Below are 21,362 nucleotides of genomic sequence, written 5' to 3' on the forward strand. Positions count from 1 at the left end.
TGTGTGTGTGTGTGTGTGTGTGTATAATTATGTATAAGGGATGGGGACACACACTCTTCGCCCACCCCCCCAATCAAATTTTGCTCTGTTCTTCTGCTCTGGAGTAGCTTTTCTTTTTTTTTTTAAGAAAAGAATTTCATCCACTACGAAAAATGTTGTTTTGGTTTTTTTTCCTTGTAATCTCAATGAATTTTTAAAGCATAGGTGAAGACTTGCTCTGAAACTCAAAATGGCATTGGCGCTAATGCAGGAAAACTAGAAAGTGAAACTGACAGATTTAGTTTCATTGTCCAAACTGGGTAGGATGCGGAAAATAAATGGCGACAGGTAAATTAGATTAAAACATACCAAACTTTGTCTTAATCTCCGCTGCTGATGGTAATAAAGGCTGGGAAATGAAAGGGCCCAAGTTCACTGCTGATATAAGCAGCTATAGAGCTGCCCCAATTCATGCCGGCAGTGAATTTAACCCATGATTTCTGTGACACTATAAAGTCTGATTCTGCGATCATTTATGCAGTGAAGTAAGTGGGACTCCCCGGCTCTTGTCTTTCTCTAAACTCCAGTTACCTTTCAGCAGGAGATGCAGCCTACACATATAACAAATAAAAGGTTCTGCTTTTAAAGGGGTGTTTTGCCGGTGAGGAAAAATAGACCAGGAGGGAGGCGGGGAGAACAGAATGTGGAATAGTTCAGGCACTTAGACCTTGATTTTCAGATGTGCTGAGCGTCCAGAACTCCAACTGAAGTCTATGGAAGTGCTTAGAACCTTTGGAAATACCAGGTCCTTAGTGGTTTTTTAGGGTCAGGGTGTGTTTTATGGACCTATCCTGTCTCCATGGATCAGGTTCTGCTATCCTTGCTCACACCAATTAGCACCTTGATTTCAATGGGACCACTTGAGGAGTGAGATGCTACAACTCAAGGAGAGTAAGGGTGTTGGACTCTCGCCCCCTGAGAGCTATGGTGCTAATAGGAGGGATCTCACTTGGGGGAAGTGATTTTCATGGATTACCAGTTTTCATGGATTACCAGCAGCACAGCCTTTTTAAAAACAGGGAGGAGACACATTCCATCTGGTCCAGCCGGCTGAGCCGTGTAAAGAGATGGAATTCACAAGGAAAATCTTGTTGACAGCACAGCCTTACTCACGGAGGTGCTCCCATTTTTGTACTCTGCTTTTTACAGTAGGCTGTTTATTAAAATATAAAATTAAGCAACAGGGTTTTTTTGTTTTTTGGTTTCTGCTGTACGGTCTAATTGCATGACTTTTTATTTTGTGATGTAATTTCTGGGAACACCTATTGTGGCTCACAAAGTTGTTTGTTGGCAAAACAGTTTTTGCTTCATTGAATGTAGGAATCAGGAGAATTAAACCACTTGAAGTAATAGTCAGATACACGGATTAAAAAAAAACGCAAGACATTTAGGATAGATCTCAGCTAGTAGAAAAGGAGAAGGCCCACTATGGGCCCAGATTCTTCTTTATTCTTAACTCCCTTTATGCCACTCTGGCAGCAGGTAAGTGCCTTACAATGGGTCAAAATATAACTTATTTCCATTTTAAGGCCCCTCTATGCAGTTTGTAAAGGGGCCTTAGTAGAAATGATGACTATTTTCACTCCAATCCTGCAAACATTCATGCTCAACTTTATTCACATGAAGAGTCAATGGAATGAATGATTCATGTAAAATAAAGTTAAGCTTGTGTGTAAGTGTTTACAGGGATTGGGGCCTGTATCAAACAGTAGAGAATTCACATCTCTCAAGCAGTTACAGTCACATTCCTGTTCATTATCATATCATATTGGGAATTGTATTACAGTAAATTAAAAAAAAACACCTTAGTAGTGGGGGGAAAAATGGAAAAACTCTGTTAAGGGCTTTTAAATGTTGCTGCCACTATACGTATCAATCACACAAGCTGTATCTCCTTCTCTTGGGTGGATGAAGATTGGGAATCTCCATACAACAGTGTGTGTTTGAGAAGCAAATAGTATTTGCCGCAACTGATCTCTCTTCACTCTAAATATGATCATTTACCCCTAAAATATTAAGATTTTTGTAAAACAAAAAAAACCATGTTTACACTAAGAATGACTGGTAGAGAAGGTTACATTTAAAAAAAAAAAAAAGAGAGAGAAACAATCCCAAAGGAAAATGTTGCTTTTAAATTAATTCCTGGACTGTTCGGAACCCAAATGTTGCAGCCCAGAGAACCTGGAAGTGAAATTGACTTATATATACAAGAGAAACTGACTTCATTTACTTATTTATTTATTTTAATTTGTACAGGAGAGAAATGATGAAAGCAAACATGCACCATTAATATTGAAAAGTAGATAGGTTTAAAAAATTTATTTTAACTGTAAATGCAGGTGTTGTATCAATTTAACTTAAGGTGTAATTTTAAAACTGATTTTAGTTAAACTGGCACAAAAGGGTAAATTAATACTCTTATTTCAGTTCAGCTTAAGTCAATCAGTGCAGGTTTCAGCTAAACCAAAAATAAGCCCCTCTTAAACCAAGATAAGATGGACAAAGATGTTTGCACTGGTTTAATTGGTGCAAGTTTGCATGCACACAACCCCTTATACACACAACTACTTGTACACACATTCTTAAGAAATTTCAGTAAAACTGGAAATGCTGCTGATCAGGGAGGGATAATTTAAAAAAAAAAAAAAAAGGAAATTCACCCAAGAAAATATTTGTGAATGAAAGTTAATATATTAGTAGAAATAATTAAACCCCCCAGACAGTGATGTTCGTCTGAGCTACGATTGCCTTTGAAATAAAATTGACAAGCATCATCAAAACAACAAGCAATTCACCTAGCAAGAATTAGGTGGAAGGAACATCACTTGGCTGCTTCCCAGCAGGTAGAGGGGCTGAACAGCTTTTCCCTCCACTCAGAAGGATTTTACCTAGGGTTTTCCTGCCCCCTGTTGTTTTTCTGCCAAATAGTTGGAGCGGGTTTTCCCAAGAAGGGTGCAACAGGTGTGTCCCAATATTCTGAATGTGCACCAGTCTCACCTGTGGACTCAAACCCTGTGGTTGCTTCTTGGCACAGGTGAGTGCACGTTTGTGCAGGAACGTGCTTTTTTGCATTTTTCTCTCCTTGAGAAATTGTGACCTTGAATGTTGCTTTCATTGGGGGAATTTCCTAGGTTCTGCTATTGTATGTAACTTCTGAATAGCTTCTGTAAACTGCCCTCTAGTCCATAAGCAACAGCAGGTAGTTCTGGAATCGAACAGCCGGCAAGGCTGCCTATGAAGTGGGATCTTCCTGTGAGCCCCACTGTGATGGGGATTGTCTTAACCCCTCTGTTTCCTTTAGGATGCAGAGAGCTGGTACTGTGTCCTTACTTAATCCCCAGGATACTGGCTATCTGGAGAGCCCGGCTATATTTGAACTGTTGCTACTCTCAAAAGGGTGTCCTTCTGGCCTAAGGACTGCTCTGGGCTGCTCCCCTGCTGAACATCTCTCCAGTTGCTGAGTGATTTAAAGAGGTCTCTGAATATAGTTTTTTTTTAGAAGCCTTAACAGCCTTGTGCATATCTTTTAGAAGCAGTTGCTTAAAGGAGAGTATAGTCTAGTAGTTAGAGCACAGGCCTGCGAGTTGTTCCCCCTCCAACCTAAAGGCACAGTGTCACCCTGAGCAAGCTGCTTCATCTCCCTTGTTCCCCCTCAGCATGTCTCAGGGTGAAGTACGAGGAGATCCTCAGAGGGAAGGCTGTGGTATGTGGTGCGCACATGTGTCTATGTGCACCTGGTCATTTAATGCCAGAAACCCAATGACCTCTCTGCGCTCTCAGGCCCTGAGTCACTTTTTCAGTGAAATAACTTCTAGCTTTTAAAACTAGCAAAAGCAATTAGCCTGCTCTAGGGACCAATAGCTGGCAATGTGTCACATTAAAAAATGGATCTGGTGGTGGGGACCTCTAAGGGTTTATATCAGGTTAGAATATTTCTGCTGTAAGTGACGTCTGCTGACAGGCCATATTTGGAGTGTTCTGAGCAAATCAGAGCGGATAGTACTGGCTGAATGTCATGTTCATAGGATTGTTGGTCTGATATCATATTAACCATACTAATATATATTGTAGCATGTCTGTGTGAGTGTATATAGTGTGTGTGTGTGTGTGTGTGTGTGTGTGTGTGTGTGTGTAATTTATTTATATATCTGTATGTCTGTATGTAATTTACTATGTCTAGCTGCGTCTATATATAATGCATATATGGCATATTACTATCTCAAATGCCATAGACTACTGCATATCCACTTATCAAAGAGGCTGGGTAAGCAGAAGGCCCTGAACACTCCCTGAGGGTTTGGGGAGGGTCTGGATGATTGTGACATACTAATAAAGGCCTCCGGTTCAAATCTGGTGCAAGTCAGTAGTGACTGAAAGGTGTCACTACCCAAGAGATGTTGCATGTCTCATTGTGCTCTTACTCAGTTCCTAGTGGATGGATATTGTCACTGGAATTACTTTCTCGTCAGTGTCAGCAGAGAGACCAAAAAGGAAAGATGGCCTTGTGGGTACAGCACTGCGCTGGGTCTCAAGAGTCCTGGGTCCTAATCTCAGGTCTGCCACAGATTTGCTGTGGGAATTTGAGCAAGTCTCTTAATCTCCCTGTGCCCCAGTTTCCCCATCTGTAAAATGAGGCTAATGGCACTACCCTGCCTTCAGGGGCATTGGGAGGCTAAATCCTGAACGCTAGCGAAGCGCTTGGGTGTTAAGCGATGGGGCGGGTGTGTAAGCACCTAGGTAGAAGGATGCAGTAGGCCTAGCGATTGAGTTGCGCTCTCTCCCCCGTCGGTGTCCAGGCAGGTCAGGACTGTGTTGGCAGGGTGAGGTTGGGGAACCTGGCGCTGCTGTCCTGCTGTACCTGTTCTGTAGATTCAGTCTCCAGGGCGGTTGCTCCTTGCCTTTCACCAGAACCAAATTCACTTTCAGCCCTCCACTGGGAGGCAGGAACGTCCCCCTTATAACTGCACAGCTTGGGGTGTGGCTGGATTGGTTACCCTCTCCTTTTAATAACCCCATTTCAAGTTGAGATTGCCACAAGCGCCTGTGGGTGGATGAAGGTTCCTTGGCTTTTCAGCCTTGTGCATAGGGGCATGCATCCTAGTTTGGGGGAAGGAGACGTGCTGGCTGCAGATGTTGCAGCTTTCGTGTATGTAGAGAATTGAGGATTTCTGACTGCCCTCCACACAGCATCCAACCCCTCAGAAGCAGAGCAGCGTGACATAGAGGGCAGCTCCTGGTCATACCCAGTATTTTTGCTGCCTTAGCTGCTGTTATAAATTCTTCACTCCCAGCCTTTCACTTCTGATATTTTACTTTAGCCAAATAAAAGCCAGTTTCGTTACCTCCGGCTCCCAGCGGATGCGGCAGCTTCAGGCTATGAAATATGCTCCCGCCCTTAAAGGAGGATGGGGGGCCTGCTGCTGGGAATCCAAGGTGAAGAAAGGTTCCGGGAACAGGACTGAGTCTTTTGCCTGAGTTTCAGAGCTTTCTGTGTTCCTGGGTATGTGTGAGAACTAGCCAGCTAGCACCATGCTGGGAGAATAGATGGAGTGTCAGCGTTCACGCTTCCAGCCTCCAAATGAAATGGGCCAATGCCAGGGACTGGGTGTTGGCATTAGGCTATGCACACGCTGGGCACTAATATCGGGGCAAGAGGGTGGGTTGGTGCTCTCAGCCTCTGAGTGTAATAGGGCCCCCAGGCCAACTCTTTGATTGCTGGGACCTGAATAGCACTACAGAGGAGTTTGCTGGGGTTCAAAGTATTTGGAACTGGAGTGCAATAAGACAGGAGGTGAAAGCCCCATTGGATCCAGCCCTGGGTGTGAAGGGTGGTCCCTCGTGGAATAACGCGGCTGCTGTTCCCAGTTACTAGAGCTCTCTGGGTCAAGTGTCCAAGCCCTGCCATGGCCTGGCATCAGTCTATACTGAGGCACGGCAGACCCTAGACCTTTTCCCCTTGGGGGAGGAGCCCCAAGACCAGCCTCATTGAGGGGCAGCCCCAAGGACCAGAGGGTCATGGCAGGAAGCTTGGTGAGAGACCCTGCTGGCAGATCCCACACAACAGCATTCTCATCTATCCAGGGCCAGGCTGGGTCACTTGGCTTTCTCCAGGACTGGGAAGCATGAATGATGCCTTGGGGAATCCCTCTGGTGTGTCAGTCCAGCTCTCTCTCTCTCACACACACTCACACACTTTAAACAGCAGGCCCAAAGAGCCCTTACTGTCAATAAAGGGGAAGGGCAGGGAAGGTTAGCTCAGTGGTTTGAACATTGGCCTGCTAAGCCCAGGGTTGTAAGCTCAATCCTTGAGGGAGCCATTTAGGGATCTGGGGCAAAAATTGGGGATTGGCCCTGCTTTGAGCTGGGGGTTGGACTAGATGACCTCCTGAGGTCCCTTCCAATCCTGATATTCTATGATTCTAGCTGCCCCCCGGGTGACTCTGCAGGGGGAAGGCCCAGCCAGCAAGCAGGTGGGTGAGAACGATGCTGCAAAGCCAGTCTTGCTGATATGGCCCTTTCTTCTGCAGCGACTCATAAAATATGGCTCAAATTTTCATTACGGGCTCTATTGATTATCTTTTGGGATGGATGAATTACAGGGAACATTAAATTAAAAAAAAAAGGCAATATTTGAATGAGTTTGGGAGGTCGATGCCAAAAAGGCTGACGCACCAAACCTTACTGGCACTCGCCACCTCCCCTGGCCTGCTAGGCCTCAGGCCTGGTACCGTCTCTCTATCCTCAGGAAAGGACCTGCTCCTCATGGAGCCTCCAAACCTTGCTCTTCGGGAACAGTGAATTATGCTGAGGCATAGGGGGCTGTGTGGGCTAGTGGTTAGAGCCCCTGGCTGCTACTCCAGACTCCTGGCTGCTGTTGCCGTGTGACTCAGGGGAGGGCTGTGGCTTACTGGGCCTTTAGCTTCTTCAGCTGTGGTGCTGACTGGTTGGGTGGCAGGTGGGCTTGGGTTAATGGGTCTCTATCAGGCACCTTGGATGGAAGGACAAAGGAGCCATTGGGTGGGAGAGGGTAGTGGTTCATCTCAATAGAAAGCCTGAGGGCCAAATGCTGATCTGGTGTAAGTGGGTGCCTGGAAGTAAATGGAGTTTCCCCTTCTTACACCAGGTTTGAACGGGTCTCCTGATGCCTAGAGAAAATGTAACCAGGGAGATCCATGGCCTGGTAGGAAGGGGGTTGTGGGTAAAAAACCAACCCTCATTCCTAACCACCATCTTCATCCCACCGCTCACCCCACTCTGCATGGGTCTTCCCCCAAACTTCATCAGCCCTTGGTTTCCCTCTCAGCTCCTGGGCTTGGTGGCAGGTGGGTCTGTTTGTCCTTTGGCTGGAGCAGGCTGAGCTGGGTTGCGAGGGGTTAGTCTGCTGTAGTGGGTCTCCACTGCAGTCTGTCACCCCATCAGAAAATGCCTCCCAGAATCTGAAACTTCCCCTCAGAAGACTGAACTGCTCCCCTCAGAATCTCCGCGCTGATCTTACAGTCCTGGCCTGGCCTGAATGCAGGTTGCTTGCTGACATTGGCACAGTCTCCAGATAAAGGCCTGCACTGCCAACATCTTGGTTATGGGGCAGGCAGGGCTCAGGAGCAGGCTGGGTGGATGTGTGAGCGAGGAGATGGGCACTGATCTTTTTAAAGCTCTACCTGTTCCATGCCATGTATCGAGCGATGCTGCCCAAGAATGGCTCCTGTAGGCACCTGTCAGCAGCTCCGCGTTGGTCCCATGTTGCTGGATTAAAGCAAGGCGCTGCCCCAGAGATTGGTGGTTGAGGATGCTGGAGCGGTCCAAGGGGTTGATATGTGCAGACTCAGCTCTGCTCCCTGACCCTTCTTTAATCAGGGAATTCTCTCTCGCCCTAGCTCTAGGGTTCAGTGCTTCTTGGGAGTTTATTGGATGCTGGACGTGATAGCACATGCTCTGGTGCGGGGTCAGAGGTGACTGTGTGGTGACCTGACCTTTGACCCCTGGCAGGAGAATAAGCAGAATCGAGCCCCCCCACCCCAAATGGAGAGGAGCCCAGTAAAGCCAGCCACTGCTTGCCGCTGCCGGCTCTGAGGCCCGTTCCACACTTTGGAAGGGCCTGAAACCTTGTGTTTCTCTTCAAGTCTCTGGACGTTTCTTAAGCCCATTGTGGCCTGGTCCTCCCTCCTTAGCCCAAAGTCCCATTGAACGCTAGACCACACCCTGCATTGGCCTCAGGAATGGGCCGGGGGAGGGGTCCATTGGCTTCTCCGGCTGAAGTTGGAGTGGTTTTGCGTGAAGAAGGAACAGATCAGGAGGCTGGTGGGCAACCACCAGACCTCTGCAGAGGCCTGAGCACCACTTAATTCCTTTAATGAGCTGCCCATGGCTGAACTCCACCCCTTAGTGGCTAAACCCTATTCAACGTTGTCAATTTTTGGCAATGTCAACAAGTCTCTGGAGCTGAAAGGTGGAGAGCTACTGACGCTGCCACTTTGAGAATCCCAGTTTGTGGTGCTCTCCTTTCCCTAGGTGACAGATACTGAGAGGCCCAGGTGTCTTTTGAAATCCTCTCTTTTCTTTCCATTATTTTGTTGTTTTCCTGTTCTCGTTGCAGTCGGGCTGGCAGCTGCTGCTTCTCAGGAATTCTCTGTTTTCTTTTGTAAGATTGTGAAGAATGCAGCCAGGGTCCCTCACCAGCCAGCCGCCTTCGTATGTCCGGCATGGTCCGCCCCACAAGGAAAACATCTCCTCCACCCTCACATAGTTACCTGTGTCCAAACACACATAGCCCGCATGCTGCTGTTTCTGTGCCACTAACTGAGCTGACTTAGGAAGACATCTGTTCTGTTCCCCTCTGTCTTTTCTTTGCTCCCTTTTTGTTTGTTCCTTTTGTGGTCTGGAATGAAAACACAAGGCACAGTCGCTGTTCATCATCTGTAACATTTACACATGCGTTGTGCTGGTGTCTTGTATTTGCAAGTGCCTGTGTGTGTGTGTGTGTGTGTGTGTGTGTGTGTGTGTGTGTCCACGTTTGATCATGTGGCTGGTTGGCATGGCTCTTTGTTGGCATGCATTTGTATACAGTATTGTCTGTGTGCACACCTGTGTGATTATATCTCTCTGTGTGCACCTACACTTGTACTGGGCTGGGTCTGTCTCTGGTTATGGGTGTCTTCATTGGTGACTTTGTGAAGGAGTGTGTGTGCGTGTATGCTTATGCATATGTTCTTTGACTATGTGAACAAGATGTAGTGTGAACATACCTGTGTGTGAGTGAGAGTGTGAGAGAGAGAGACACTTCAGAATAAAATGGGACGACTGAAAGGTGAGGGTCAAGCTTTTATGCTGGGGAGTTGCACATCTGGGCGCTAGTGCCAAGGTGCACGCTCTTGGGTGCTCTGTGCATGCTCTGTGTGTGCGTTGTTTCACTTGCCAGCAGATCACTGTGGGTTTCACAAGCCATCCACAAAGCTTTGGTTTCACCTGGGCTAATGCAAAAAGGTGGTGGTTTCCATGGCTCCCCGGCCTCACTATGGCGACACACCCTTTTTTGTGTAAGCTGTTCCCTGGAGTCGATTGTTTTTTGGCAAACAGCTCTGTAAACTCCTCCAACAATTAAAATGAAAAGGAGAAAAAAAATAATGAAACGTGGAGTGAGACGGCAAACAGGTCGGAGCAACTCACCTGGCCAGACGCATCCCCACTGATTTGTGCAGCTAGCCCCAAGCCCCGGTACCAGGCAGGGAGAAAGCCCCTCGTTCTCTTACTCTGGACTCCACCCTGGGAAGTGTCTGGACTGCTCCAACCCCCCAAACTGCAATGAACTAACAAACACAAAGGAAAAGGTCTTGTTGTTCGTTTTTTGGGGGGTTTTTTGGTTTTTTTTTTTTAATGTTGCAAATGTCTCTCAGGGAGGGGAGCCACTACAGATGCCAGCTCTGATTAATTTAAATATTTACCAATCCCATGTTTTGTTTAGTTTTTAAATTGTGTATGTGTTTGCTCTGTTTGTGTCCCATAAAATACCTGGTGTTTTGGGCGTACCCCGTTTACAGGGCGCGTGAGATCACACTGGAAAAATGCTGTGAAAAACATTTTCATGCCACGACACATCAGATACAATTTTGTATTAAGATGAGGATTTTTCTGCCTTTTTTTAATCTCCAAAATCTGGGTAAAAGGGTTTTCCTTTGTTTTATTTATTTTTTTTTAAATAGTTACCTCAATAATTTTAAAATCAATGTTGGCCCCCGTCTCACTCTGCCAAGGGGTGCTGAGGAGACTCAGCTGTACCCCTCAGAGAGAAGAATGTGTGACACTTTCATGAAATCGGAGACGCTGCTAGGCTATTGCATGGTCCAGTGGGGAGGGCATTGGACTGGAATGCAGGACACCTGGGTTCTGTTCCCAGCTCTGCCACTGACCAGCTGCTTGACCTTGGGCGAGTCACTTTGCCTCTCTGTGCCACGATTTCCCCTCCTGCCTTTTGTCTATTAGATTATAAGCTCTTTGAGGCAGGAACTCTCTTACTTTGTGTCTGTACAACACCTATCACAGATGGGGTCTCTAGGCGCTGCCATCATTTTAATAAATAACTAGTACTAGATGGATGGTGGGTGCCAGGGGCTCAAGGTGCCATTTGTGGGAGGGTAGCCTGTCTAATGTGACCCTTTGCCCTGTTCTCCTCGTGCCAGCTGGGCACAGGAAGTTGGGTGCTTATAAGCCACAGCAACGAGCTTAGTATAAATGATGATCTATAGAGAGGAGGTCAGGATGGCGTGTTCCCCCCAGCCAGTATTTTCTATCAGCTCTTTGTCGGCTGGATAATTTTGTGGGTTCAGTCAATGAAAGAAGTACTGACATCTCCCGCACTACCCCCTTTTAATTGCTCTCCCTGAGAGGCCTGCCTGAGCCTCTTTTTTTTTTTTTTTTTTTAAGCCTCAGCCCACCCAATCTGAGCCTAACCCTTAGCCCCTAGCTCTGAACAGTGGTGCTGCTGCTGCCTCCTGCCCCGGGGTTGATACAGTGGTGGCTGTGGGCTCCACGCCTGCCAACCACTGCCCCCTGCTGCGCTGTGGCGAGAGAAAGACTATGGGACTTACAGTGCAGCAAGGTTGGGGTGGTCAGCAGGAGAAGTGCATGCACCCACTGCAACATCGGCCCCGCAGGCAGGAGGAGGAGAGCTTCCCCAAATCCGACACTTGTCGTCGGGTCCCATCAGCCCATGGAAACCAGTGGTGCTTCACCAATGTATCTAGTACCAGGATACAGCCCCCTTGCTCCAGCCTTCCCACTGTAGCTGGTTTGCAAACATAAGAGAAAGCATTTGGCTCAAAGGGTGAGAGTCTTGGGGCAGAGGCCTTTCTTTGTAATGTGTCCATAAAGCACTGGGCACCTGCAGTGCACGTCACTCCCTGCTTTCCATGCCCCCATCCTTCCTGTGGGCACTAGGCAGCAGGTTTGGAGACACAAGCTGGGGAAGAGACTTCACCTGGTGGCAGCTGAGGAAGGAGGGGCAACATCGCTGGCTGTGACTGAAGCTCTTGCTGGGTGTTGGCTCTGGAATTCCATGGGCACAGTCGCACTGTTAAATGCCCCCTGGCTGTGAACTGGGGGAGGGGAGTAAGAGGGGGTGCACTGGTAGACTTTGAAACCTCCATTTCTGCTCCACCACAACTTTCCTGGGAGGAGGGGTGGTGTGCAGGATGGGAACCTTTGTCCATGCCTGGGCCACTAGCCAGAATCTGAAATTGGACCTGTTACTTTTGAGGAATGCAGTGTGTGTGTGTGTGTGTGTGTGTGTGTGTGTGTGTGTGTGTGCGCGCGCGCACATGCCTGTGGTGTGGGGGGTGCCATTGCTTCAGTGTCCTAGGCAATGGCCCAGAGCATAGGATGGCCAGGAATATATCAAGAATTACCCAATGGCTGCAATTCTACCATCATGCTCTTTAATCACTTATTACTTTTCTATTTCTTCTTGTTGCTGTAATTGTTACAAAATCTCTTGGCTTTGGGAGGGGCCCAGGACTCCAGGGCCCAATTGCATTTGCCCTGATTCAGAAAGTGGGTCATGCTGCTTGGATTGGGAAGGAGATATTCATCTCTCTTAATATGATATTTAGGAGATAGGGAAGGGAATGCAACTGTGCTGTTGCATAGAAAATTCCTCAGGGGTGTGGGGGGAGACTTGTGAGGGGAGTGGAGGGAGTTCTTGCGAGCCCCATGTCTGCTACCATTGTGCTGAAATTTACTGCACCTCAGTTATCTGTTTCCGCTGCTTGTGATCTCAGCTCAGGTAGAGTCTGAGATGATGATGTGATGAGGAGAGAAGACCGGGACAGGTAAGGAATGCATAGCTGCTCTGGCAGTGCCCCCCCAGCAGTTATCCTCCAACTAGGGGAGAAGAAGAATTCTCTCTTTGGACACAGTCTGCATTCTGACCTTGGCGAAACTCCTGCTACTGGAGTGAGAAAAATATTTCACGTGAAATCTTGTCTCCACTGAAGTCAGTGGGAGCTTTGCCATTGAATTCCGTGGGACCAGAATTTCACCCTTAGTCTTTGTGCCCATTCAATGGGATCTTCTAAAGGAGAGAGACTGACCACAGCGACATCCAGAAATGTTTGCTGGGCCAAATTCATTGCTGGCGTGAGCCCACTGAAACCAATGCGTTACACCAGGCATGTGTATGGACCGCTGTTTCCCCCTCCAGCCTAATGGAAGTTCTGGTGGACATTGATAACTCCATTTAGGAATCCATCACCCTGTTGCCAAACTCCCTCTTTTGGGCCATGTGTGTCCGTTGCTGCCTCCCTCATCTTCTAGTCAGTTTTCTGGCACTGTGCTTTGAGGCCCTTGAAAGAGGCCGGAGGAGGGGGAGAACAATCCCTCCGAAACAGTTATTAGGCCTCACACTGGTCCTTTCAGTGGAATCCACTGTTACAAGCCATAGATCAGTCCAGTTTGTCTCCAAAAGTAGTCCCCATAAATGTGAAGACCAAGACCCTCTTCCAGGAGAGGGTGGCTCATCCAGCTGAGAGCTAAACACACACACGCACTTGCCCCAGCAGAGCACTGGCTGTTGGAATCCCTTGATGAAGCAGTTAACAACTCCATTGACTTTCCTCTAGAGAAACCCCAAACTGTTACAGGAATTTTCTCCCAGCTCTCGGGTGGCCTATGGGAGCTGCTTGAGAGGGAACAGCAACACTACACAATCATTTTGCACCAGTAGTGAAGAAGGGAATGGTATGCAATTGAAACTGCAAGGAAAACGTCTCCAGGGCACTGGGCCCAAACTCCTTTTCCTTGGGAGAAGGGCTGTAAGATCAGTAATGCTCAGGGCCTTGGTTTTACACCACCTGCAAAAAATAGTGTAGCCAAGGCAGAGGGTTCTAGTCCTTATCACCTTCAGCAGCATGTTAGTTCAGTAGTGATATGGACTAGAACCCTCTGCCTTGCCTACACTATTTTTTGCACCCTCTGAGTGCTTCTTTGAGGTTTCCCATCCAAGGACAGAACAAGCCTGAGTCTGCTTAGACTGAGACCTGTTTATATATAGTATGTTCTAGGCCTGGTGTAGAGGGAGGATCAGTTGGGGGTGTATTCCATTTCCAGCTGTGAGAAGGAAGCGGGTAAGCCTCAATCCTCTTCTCACGTGAAAGCCTTTCCTTCCATCTTGTATGCTGCTGGTGGCTGGATGTTACGCTGGACTGTAGCTCTGCTACTTGGGTGGGGGAGGTTTCAAGGCTGCTGGCTCTCAGCCCATTCAAGCCTGAGCTTACCTACACTAGGAAAGGTATGTCTCTCTCTCCTTGATGGAGCAGTGTTCTCCTGCCATCCCCACCTTTCATCCCCATTGCTGAAGATGGATGTGTAGAAGTGGTGGCTTCTCCCACCCCCAGGCGAGGAAGACTGTAAAGGCCTGGGTGTAAAAACTGGCATATAGAATTGCCAGTTTTGGTTGGCCATATTCCTGGAGGTTTCATCACACACCATCTTTAATTAAAGATTAATCTTTAATTCCTAGAGACTCCAGGTCTATCCTGGAGGGTTGGCAACCCCGCATCATTAATGAACGCTCTGCTGCTGGTATGCCTTTACTGCATTGTACCTCCCCACTCCCTGCTCTCACTGGCTGCCGATGCCCAAATGTAGGAGATTTTGATTTCTCTTCCCTCCCTCTCTTGCAGTAAAGCCTGGTGATGCCTACAAGTGGGGAGGCAAAACTGGCTTGTACCCGAGGTGCCTTATCGTCACAGTGACAAGTGAAGATCTGACCATATCTGATTCGCCCCTGGACAGGCATGGCTGTCCTGCTTCTCTGCCCTCCCTGGCCACAGGCAGTCCATTGTAGCTCTATGAACTCATTGCACTGTACAGTGCAGTTCTCCAAAAGCTGACTGCTCCTGCACTAACAGTGGTTAAACCCCCTCAAGATCTTGTAAATTTACTGTGGCTGTATCTGTCAACAGAGAGGAAGAAAGTCAACGAAGGGGCGGATTGACTGTATGCCCAGCGCTGCTCTAGCAGGGGCCCAGTCCTATGCCAGCAGCTCAGCTGGTGTTCAGGGGCAATCGGGAAGCGCGGCTGACCCTGCTGGTTTGGCTGGGCCTGCGCTGCTGTTTGGTGGAAAGTCACGCTTGGAATTATCAAAGGAAGAACTGGCAGCTCCAGTAACTTGGAGGGCTAGATCCTCAGCGGGCACAAATTGGCATGGCTCAGTGAAGTCAGGGGAGCTGCACTGATTTACACCAGCTGAGGATCTGGGCCCAGATCTTTAAAAAGTGGGAGATAAGGAGGGAGCGGAGCAGAGACCTATTTGTAAAGCCTTCTGGAAACTTCAGGGGGTCTTCTTCAGTCTCATGATTTTCTGAGAGAGTGGAGAGGCTAGTGCTTCCCCAAGCCCGCAGAGCTCCCTCGAGGGGACTTCTATGTTCTTGGGGCTGTGGGGCAAGTAGAGCGTGTACAGCTCTGTGGTCGGCCTCTAGCACCACGCTCCCCTCCAAGCAGTTCCACGTTACTCATGAGCAGCTTCCACTGCCTGGTACTTCTCCCTGTGCCCGTAGACACACAGGCAGCTCCTGGCGGGGTCGTTCAGGTGAGCTTTATTCAGAGGTGGACCAAAGGATGACATGGACAAGCCTTGCCCACTCGCTTTTCAGTGTGGCCTGCTCATGTGGTCGCATGAGGTGTTCTCTGACCCCTGTGTCTGGCGCATTCATGTGTGTGCTTGAAGCCTTGCTGATGTACTCAGTTGTCTGTGCTGTGTGGGATACCAGTACCCTAGGCAGCCCCTAACTGGGGCAGGCCTGTGGTAGCATTTTTAGCCTCACCCCAACAGAAGGGGTTAACCCATCCTCAGCTGTGGGATCATGGAAGGAGAGAGACTACTGCCAATGGTCAGAGAGAGTATGCCCTTCACTTCCATGGCCCCTTTCACCCGGTGGGCCTGACAGGCTTTACAAACGCATTTAGCCTCACAACCTGCGGGGAGGTGGTTTGCGGTCAGTGCTTTGGCATGGGGGGGCCCAGGGAGGTGAAGTGACTTGCCTAAGGTCACTTAGAGCACAGATGTCCTAAGCCCTGGGCCGACATCTTAACGACAAGATCATCCTACCTGCTGTTGAGCAGAGCTGAACCTTTTTCCAGCAGGTGGAGATGGGATGATCCCGTATCACAGACCCTGTGTCAGCTCTGGTCTCTGTGGCTCCCATCTCGCCCTGCTGGGCAGCTCCATGAGGACTGGAAGCTTTCCCTGCTAGGAAGCCTAAGTCTGATCTGGAGGGCAACTGCCTGGCCTGCACAACAGCTCATGTGTTGGACTTGGCTGGCATTGCATGGAGTGGGTCACCCTCCTTAGCCTCACAGTATGTCCGCAGCACTTCCATCTGGGCTGCCAGCTCTCTGGCTGAGCGGAACTGCCTGATGGGGGCTCACCTTTTGGACCCGCTCAGTCCTGTTCTGTATCTGACCAGAGGAGGGGCCCTGATTTCCCATGCACCCCACACCCTATCCCTGCCTTAGAGACCAGGCCTCCTGCCTTGCTTGTACTCTGAGTGCCTGCTGGGCCAGGCACATCAATCAGCTGGCTTGCCTGCTTGGCAGCGCAAAGCAGATACTTCCGTTGCTGCAAGCCGGGCTCCCCACAGGGCAGCCCATTGCATTCTCCCTGCCCAGCACTGCTCGCAGGACCCAGTGACAATCAATCACAATCCTACAGGCCCTGTATTCCTTTTCCTGCTAAATGTTGATAAAGGGCTGGTCACCATCACTGTGGCATCCAGGTGGCAGGGATCCCAAAGCACTCTGGACTATAGACTTCGCTTCAGCCACCTCTGAAATGCAGCCACTTCTGAGGTGTGACTTGGCAGCTGTTTAACTTTTTAACAGTTGCCCTGCACAGCTGTTCATGACAGGGAATGAAGAAGGGATAAAATATCCAGTTGCAGGGCTTTAGGGTTACCTGAGTTGGAGTCTGGCCAGGACACTCGGGCTCATCCCTAGGATCTTGAATGAGCTGTGGAGTGACATGGGTGCAGCTGGGCTAAGTGGCCACTCCCTTTAGTGGGTGGCCTTAGGAGCTATCCCCATCGTAGCTTTGACGTCACCTTTTGTTTTTCCCCAGGGTTCTCGTGGGCACGTACTATGGTGTCTAGAAAGCGTGCTGGCGCCGCTGCAGCCTGGCGGGCAAAAGGCCCCATCCTCACTGTCATCAGAACATGCTAATGTTTCCATTTAAAAAATACCCTTTAAAAATAAAACAAAAAGGAAAAAAAAAACCTCAGAGGAAATTGACTTCCCAAAAATTACGCTAAACTAACACTTGGGGCCTGGCATGACTCCATTGCAGCCAGGAAGCTTGTAATTAACCAGCTCACTGCCACAGTGCTGGGAGGGGCTGGAATCTCAGAGCAGGAGTGGAGCATCAGGACTTGGGTGTCTCTGAATGGGCGTCCCCGGGCTGGACTGGGTATCTGTGGCAGGGTTGCCATGTGCATTTTCATGCAGTATTGGGCACCTGCGGTCCTTCTGAGTGAGGCATTCCTTCCCAGATGTGTCTAGTACTCTGCATTGTGGGCAGGGTCCATGTGCTTAGATCTGACAAGTGATACTGCTCTTGTCCAGGGGACCCTTTGTCAGTGAGTGACAAGGCTGTGTGTGCTCCTGGAGACAAGGAGCCCAGAGTTAGGTCTTGAATATGTGCAAACAACCTGCACTCGGCTTTTTTTTTTTTTTTTTTTTTTTTTTTTTGGAGACGAGTTCAAATCCTTACGAGTGGGTGAAGTTTGGTCTCTTCCTAGTTCCCCTTGTGCATGCTACTATGTGGCATGATTCAGTGTGATTGACAGCTTCTGCTCAGGCTAGGCCCTGGAATAGCAGGGGTGCTGCAGGTTACAACTGGGGTGCAGTGGTGAGGCTCTTTAGGGACAGAGTTCTGTGCAGTAGGGTTAGTGGAGGAGGCTGCAGGTCCTGTGTGAGCTGTACTGGATGGCGGATGCTTGCTGGCACTATGCTTGGCTCAGCACAGCGCTTTCAGCACCGCCTGTGTGTGAGGACTGGTTTCACTCATCAGTTTTTGTCAAAGAAAATAAACAAGCTCCTGTACCTGCTGCTGCGAACAGCCGGGCATGATGCAGAGAACAAGACAGAGGTCTGGCCCCAGTGCTGAAACTGCCAGCATCGGTGGGTCAGGAGCCAGGCACCAAATGTTGCTTTAACACAGCACTTGGGTGGGAATTTTCACAACTTTGGGTCATCACAAAGAGGGGACTCTGTGTCCCAGCTGTGAGCATCTCTGGTTTCAGGGGTGAGGGCTTGCTATGTGCTAAAGCTGAAAATATTTACAGGTTTGGAAGTTGAAACACAAACAGGAAAAGCCCTTTTAAAAAATGTGTAGTGGATATTCAAAACAGGGATTACCATGGAAACGCCACAATATTTGCTTAAATTGACACAAAGGTTGCTGGTTGCAGAGTTCTGACTTCTTTGGCTCCATTTTCTTTGGCCTGGTACCTATCACAAATTGATCTCAACAACCCCCCTTTGTTTTGCTGATTTTATTTTTATCTGATGGAAATAAAAAAACCTCCAGCCTAGAAATCCTACCTCCCAGATCAGCCTGATGCTCCAATCAAATATTGTGGCAGGGACTTTTTTTTTTGTTTCGATTTGTTTTGGTAAAGAATGTAAAAGTTTGTTCAATTTTTTTGTTCCCTCTAAAGAAGAATACGGACTGTGATTGGCTTACATGGTTACGGTCCTGGCATGTGAGGGGAGGAGGGCAAGAAATGTAGCAGAGGTGGAGTAATAGATCCAAGAGAAGCTAAAGTTGAGAAAAGATAGTGGACTGGGACTTGAGAGATCTGGTGTCTGTTCAAGGCTCTGCCACAGAGTCACTCTTTGATCTTGGACAGGTCGTTTAATCTCTGTGTGCCTCGGTTCCCCCCCTGTGAACTGCAAATAATGATACAGTAGAACCTCAGAGTTATGAACACCAGAGTTATGAACTGACCGGTCAAGCGCACACTTCTTTTTGAACCAGAAGAACACAATCTGGCAGCAGTAGAGACACCCGCCCCCTGCCCCCCAAAAGCAAATACAGTACTGTGTTAAACATAACTACTTTTAAAAAAAAAAGATTTAACAAGGTAAGGAAACTTTCTGTGCTTTCATTTAAATGAAACTGGTTAAAAGCAGCATTTTTCTTCTGCATAATAAAGTTTTAAAGCTGTAGTAAGTCAGTGTTCAGCTGTAAACTTTTGAAAGCACAACCATGATGCTTTGTTCAGAGTTATGACCATTTCAGAGTTACAAACCACCATTCCTGAGACATTTGCAACTCTGAGGTTCTACTGAACTTTCTTTTCTGGCTAGATTGCAGGCTCTGCGGGGCTGGGGGCTCTCTGTCACTGTGTGGATGTATAGTACCCAGTACAGTAAAGCCATGCTTCTGCAGTACAAGTAATAACGAATGGCCCATAAGTTTATGGGGGTAGAACTGCTATGTTATGGGGGCAGCAAATGCTGCTGAGGAGGTTACAGGGGAAGCCCTTCTCAGCATGTGGTATGGTCGTAGCGTCTGTATCTTCACACCTGGTTGGTGCCCAGCTCTTCCCTGGAGTGGGATGGTCTCATGGCTGTAGGTGATCAGGGGCTCAGCACCCAACTGGTGATCATGTAAAGGGTCTGTAACTTGGCCTCTGATTGGTTGTCTCACAAGATGGCTGTGCTGTGCTTGGGCTGGCTAGGTCTGTTACTTCTCCACAGCTGGGTTGTTGTGGCTGAGCCAGTGCTGAGTTCTGCGGGTTGCCACTGGTACCCAGTCAGGGCACTGATTGGGCATGTGTTACGCAGCAGCTGGATAAATAATACACTGTTCATTTCCCTTCCGCAGGGCAAAGAGACTTCACCAAGTGAAGGGAACTCATCAGACTCGTGCTGTGTCCATCAAGGACCTCCGGGAAAAAGCTCCTGATTCCCATCCCGGCTGTGTAAGTTGGAATGGACTTCGAGCCCAGTGACTTGTGGATGCAAGGTACTGGCTCCCCTTCTGTAATCTATTCCTCTTGGTTTGAACTATGACCAGAATCTGGGTGGGCTCTGGGTGACTTTTGAGTCTCTGTGAGCTTTGCTGGAGCCCCTGGGGTGCATTTTCAGTGTGGAGAGACTGTATTTAAGTTCAGGAGCTGGAGTGGTGGAGTCTATTTGTGGGTCATGGATTCACCATGGCAGGGATTTACTTTGGGGTGGTTTACAGGCAGGACTGCAGCATCCCCAGTGCTGAGGGTACGATGCATCCCTGATGATGCAGCCCATTTGTGCACAAGATGGAGGGTTTGACGGCACTTCAGACAGGGATAGGTCATTTTGAACCGCTCCTGTGTTAGGTACCAGGGCTGTGGCTGATAGGGTAGGGTATCTCCTGGGTAAGGGGCTCTAGATGATGGATTTCCTCAGTGGGGGTTAGAAGAGAGCAGGTCATGATGTTTGATTCCTTGGTTCTTACACATGGTTTAAATCAACGGCTGCTGATTTTCACCTGTCAGACTCTGAAGTCTTTCTCCTGTGTGTCCAGCATTGGCTCTTGGCTGGGGGATCTGCCTGGCTGGGCTGGAAGCAGTTCCTCTGCCTGAACAGCTAGGGCATGAGGCAGCCTTGGATGTAACTAGAGACACCAGCTTGGGAAAGTCTGCTGGGAAGCTCCAGAGTCGGTAACACCAACAAAAAGTTTGGGGGTCGGGTGGGCTGTGAGGGTGGGACTCTGCTTGTTTAAAAACCACTTTAACCTCTTCACTGCTGGCTCCGAATGCAGCTGCTCTGCTGTGGCCAAACACAGCAGTGTTTTATGTGGTGCTGGTGATCCATTGGCCTGGCAATCCATCAAAGGGCCCATGGGATAGCACCAGAGGTACTTTGGGCTGTGCCAAGTGGTGCAAACAGTGGTGTCCTTCAAGCATTTCCCGAAAACAGGACTGGTGCAGTGTGGCCCAGGAGAGGACATATGTAGCACCTGCCACTGGCAGTGAGATAATACTTGTCTCTCTGATGATGGCCAGGACTCAGAAGGGAAGTGGAAGGGGCTGCCACATTGGATTTGCTGCTGATGGGAGGAGGTGTGGGTAGTGGCTACTCTGTGGGGATGATTTTGCCAGAGTTTACGTCCCTGAGTTGTTGCCACCCTAATGGCAGCACTGAGAGGGGAGAATAGTGAAAAACATTTGAATGATGCTCAGTCTTAGAGGGGCTCAGTGGATTTATGCATTGTCACATCACTCTGGAGACCCTAGGTCACGTTGCCTGTAGGCCTCCAATGAAATACTGCTCTGCCAGTATCCAGGGCTACTGTGAGTCAGAGGAGGCTGTAGGACAGAAGAGTTGGGGAGGGGAGGGTGCAGCAGAAGAGCCAAGAGGGCACCACTGGACTGGCACAGCATGAGGAAGGATGGTCTTGAGATTGAGACACTAGCCTGGACCTTGGGGGATCAGCATTCAAGCCCGAGCTCTGATGCAGATTTCCTGTGCAGCGTGGGGGGGAGGGAGGGAGAGTTATTTATGTTCTCCATGCCTCTGTTTCACTGGCGTTACTATTTTTAAATAGCAGTAGCAATGCTTCCCTATCTCCCAGGGGTGCTGAATGTCAGGTACTCAGCTGCTCCGGTGATGAGCACCTGAGCTAGACCCTTTAGGACAAAGATGCTGCAGGTCAGGAGGTTGATGCATCAGTGTTCTCTTCTTGTACCAGTGCCTCCCCACTGTTCCGGCACTAAAACTTGCCCAGTACCTGACATGGCTAATTCCATGTGGCTGATTTTGAGCGGTTTACCTAGAGGGTTCTCCAGGCT

General features: G+C 48.8%; 1 protein-coding gene across 3 annotated transcripts in view; it reads left to right on the forward strand.

Moving 5' to 3' along the window:
• The window catches only part of CASZ1 (castor zinc finger 1), a 265,669-nt gene that overhangs the window by 24,645 nt on the left and 219,662 nt on the right, over positions 1–21,362 (forward strand). Inside the window, exons 1-2 of one of the 3 annotated variants that reach the window (XM_043499951.1) lie at positions 2,778–3,073; positions 19,415–19,555. The gene's annotated coding sequence lies outside the window, so the exon portion shown is untranslated. Of the gene's footprint in view, positions 1–2,777; positions 3,074–19,414; positions 19,556–21,362 lie in introns of those variants that run through there. The other 2 variants (XM_043499952.1, XM_038377051.2) reach the window with 2 other exon arrangements.

Source organism: Dermochelys coriacea, chromosome 18, assembly GCF_009764565.3.
Source record: "Dermochelys coriacea isolate rDerCor1 chromosome 18, rDerCor1.pri.v4, whole genome shotgun sequence".
Taxonomy (NCBI): domain Eukaryota; kingdom Metazoa; phylum Chordata; order Testudines; family Dermochelyidae; genus Dermochelys; species Dermochelys coriacea.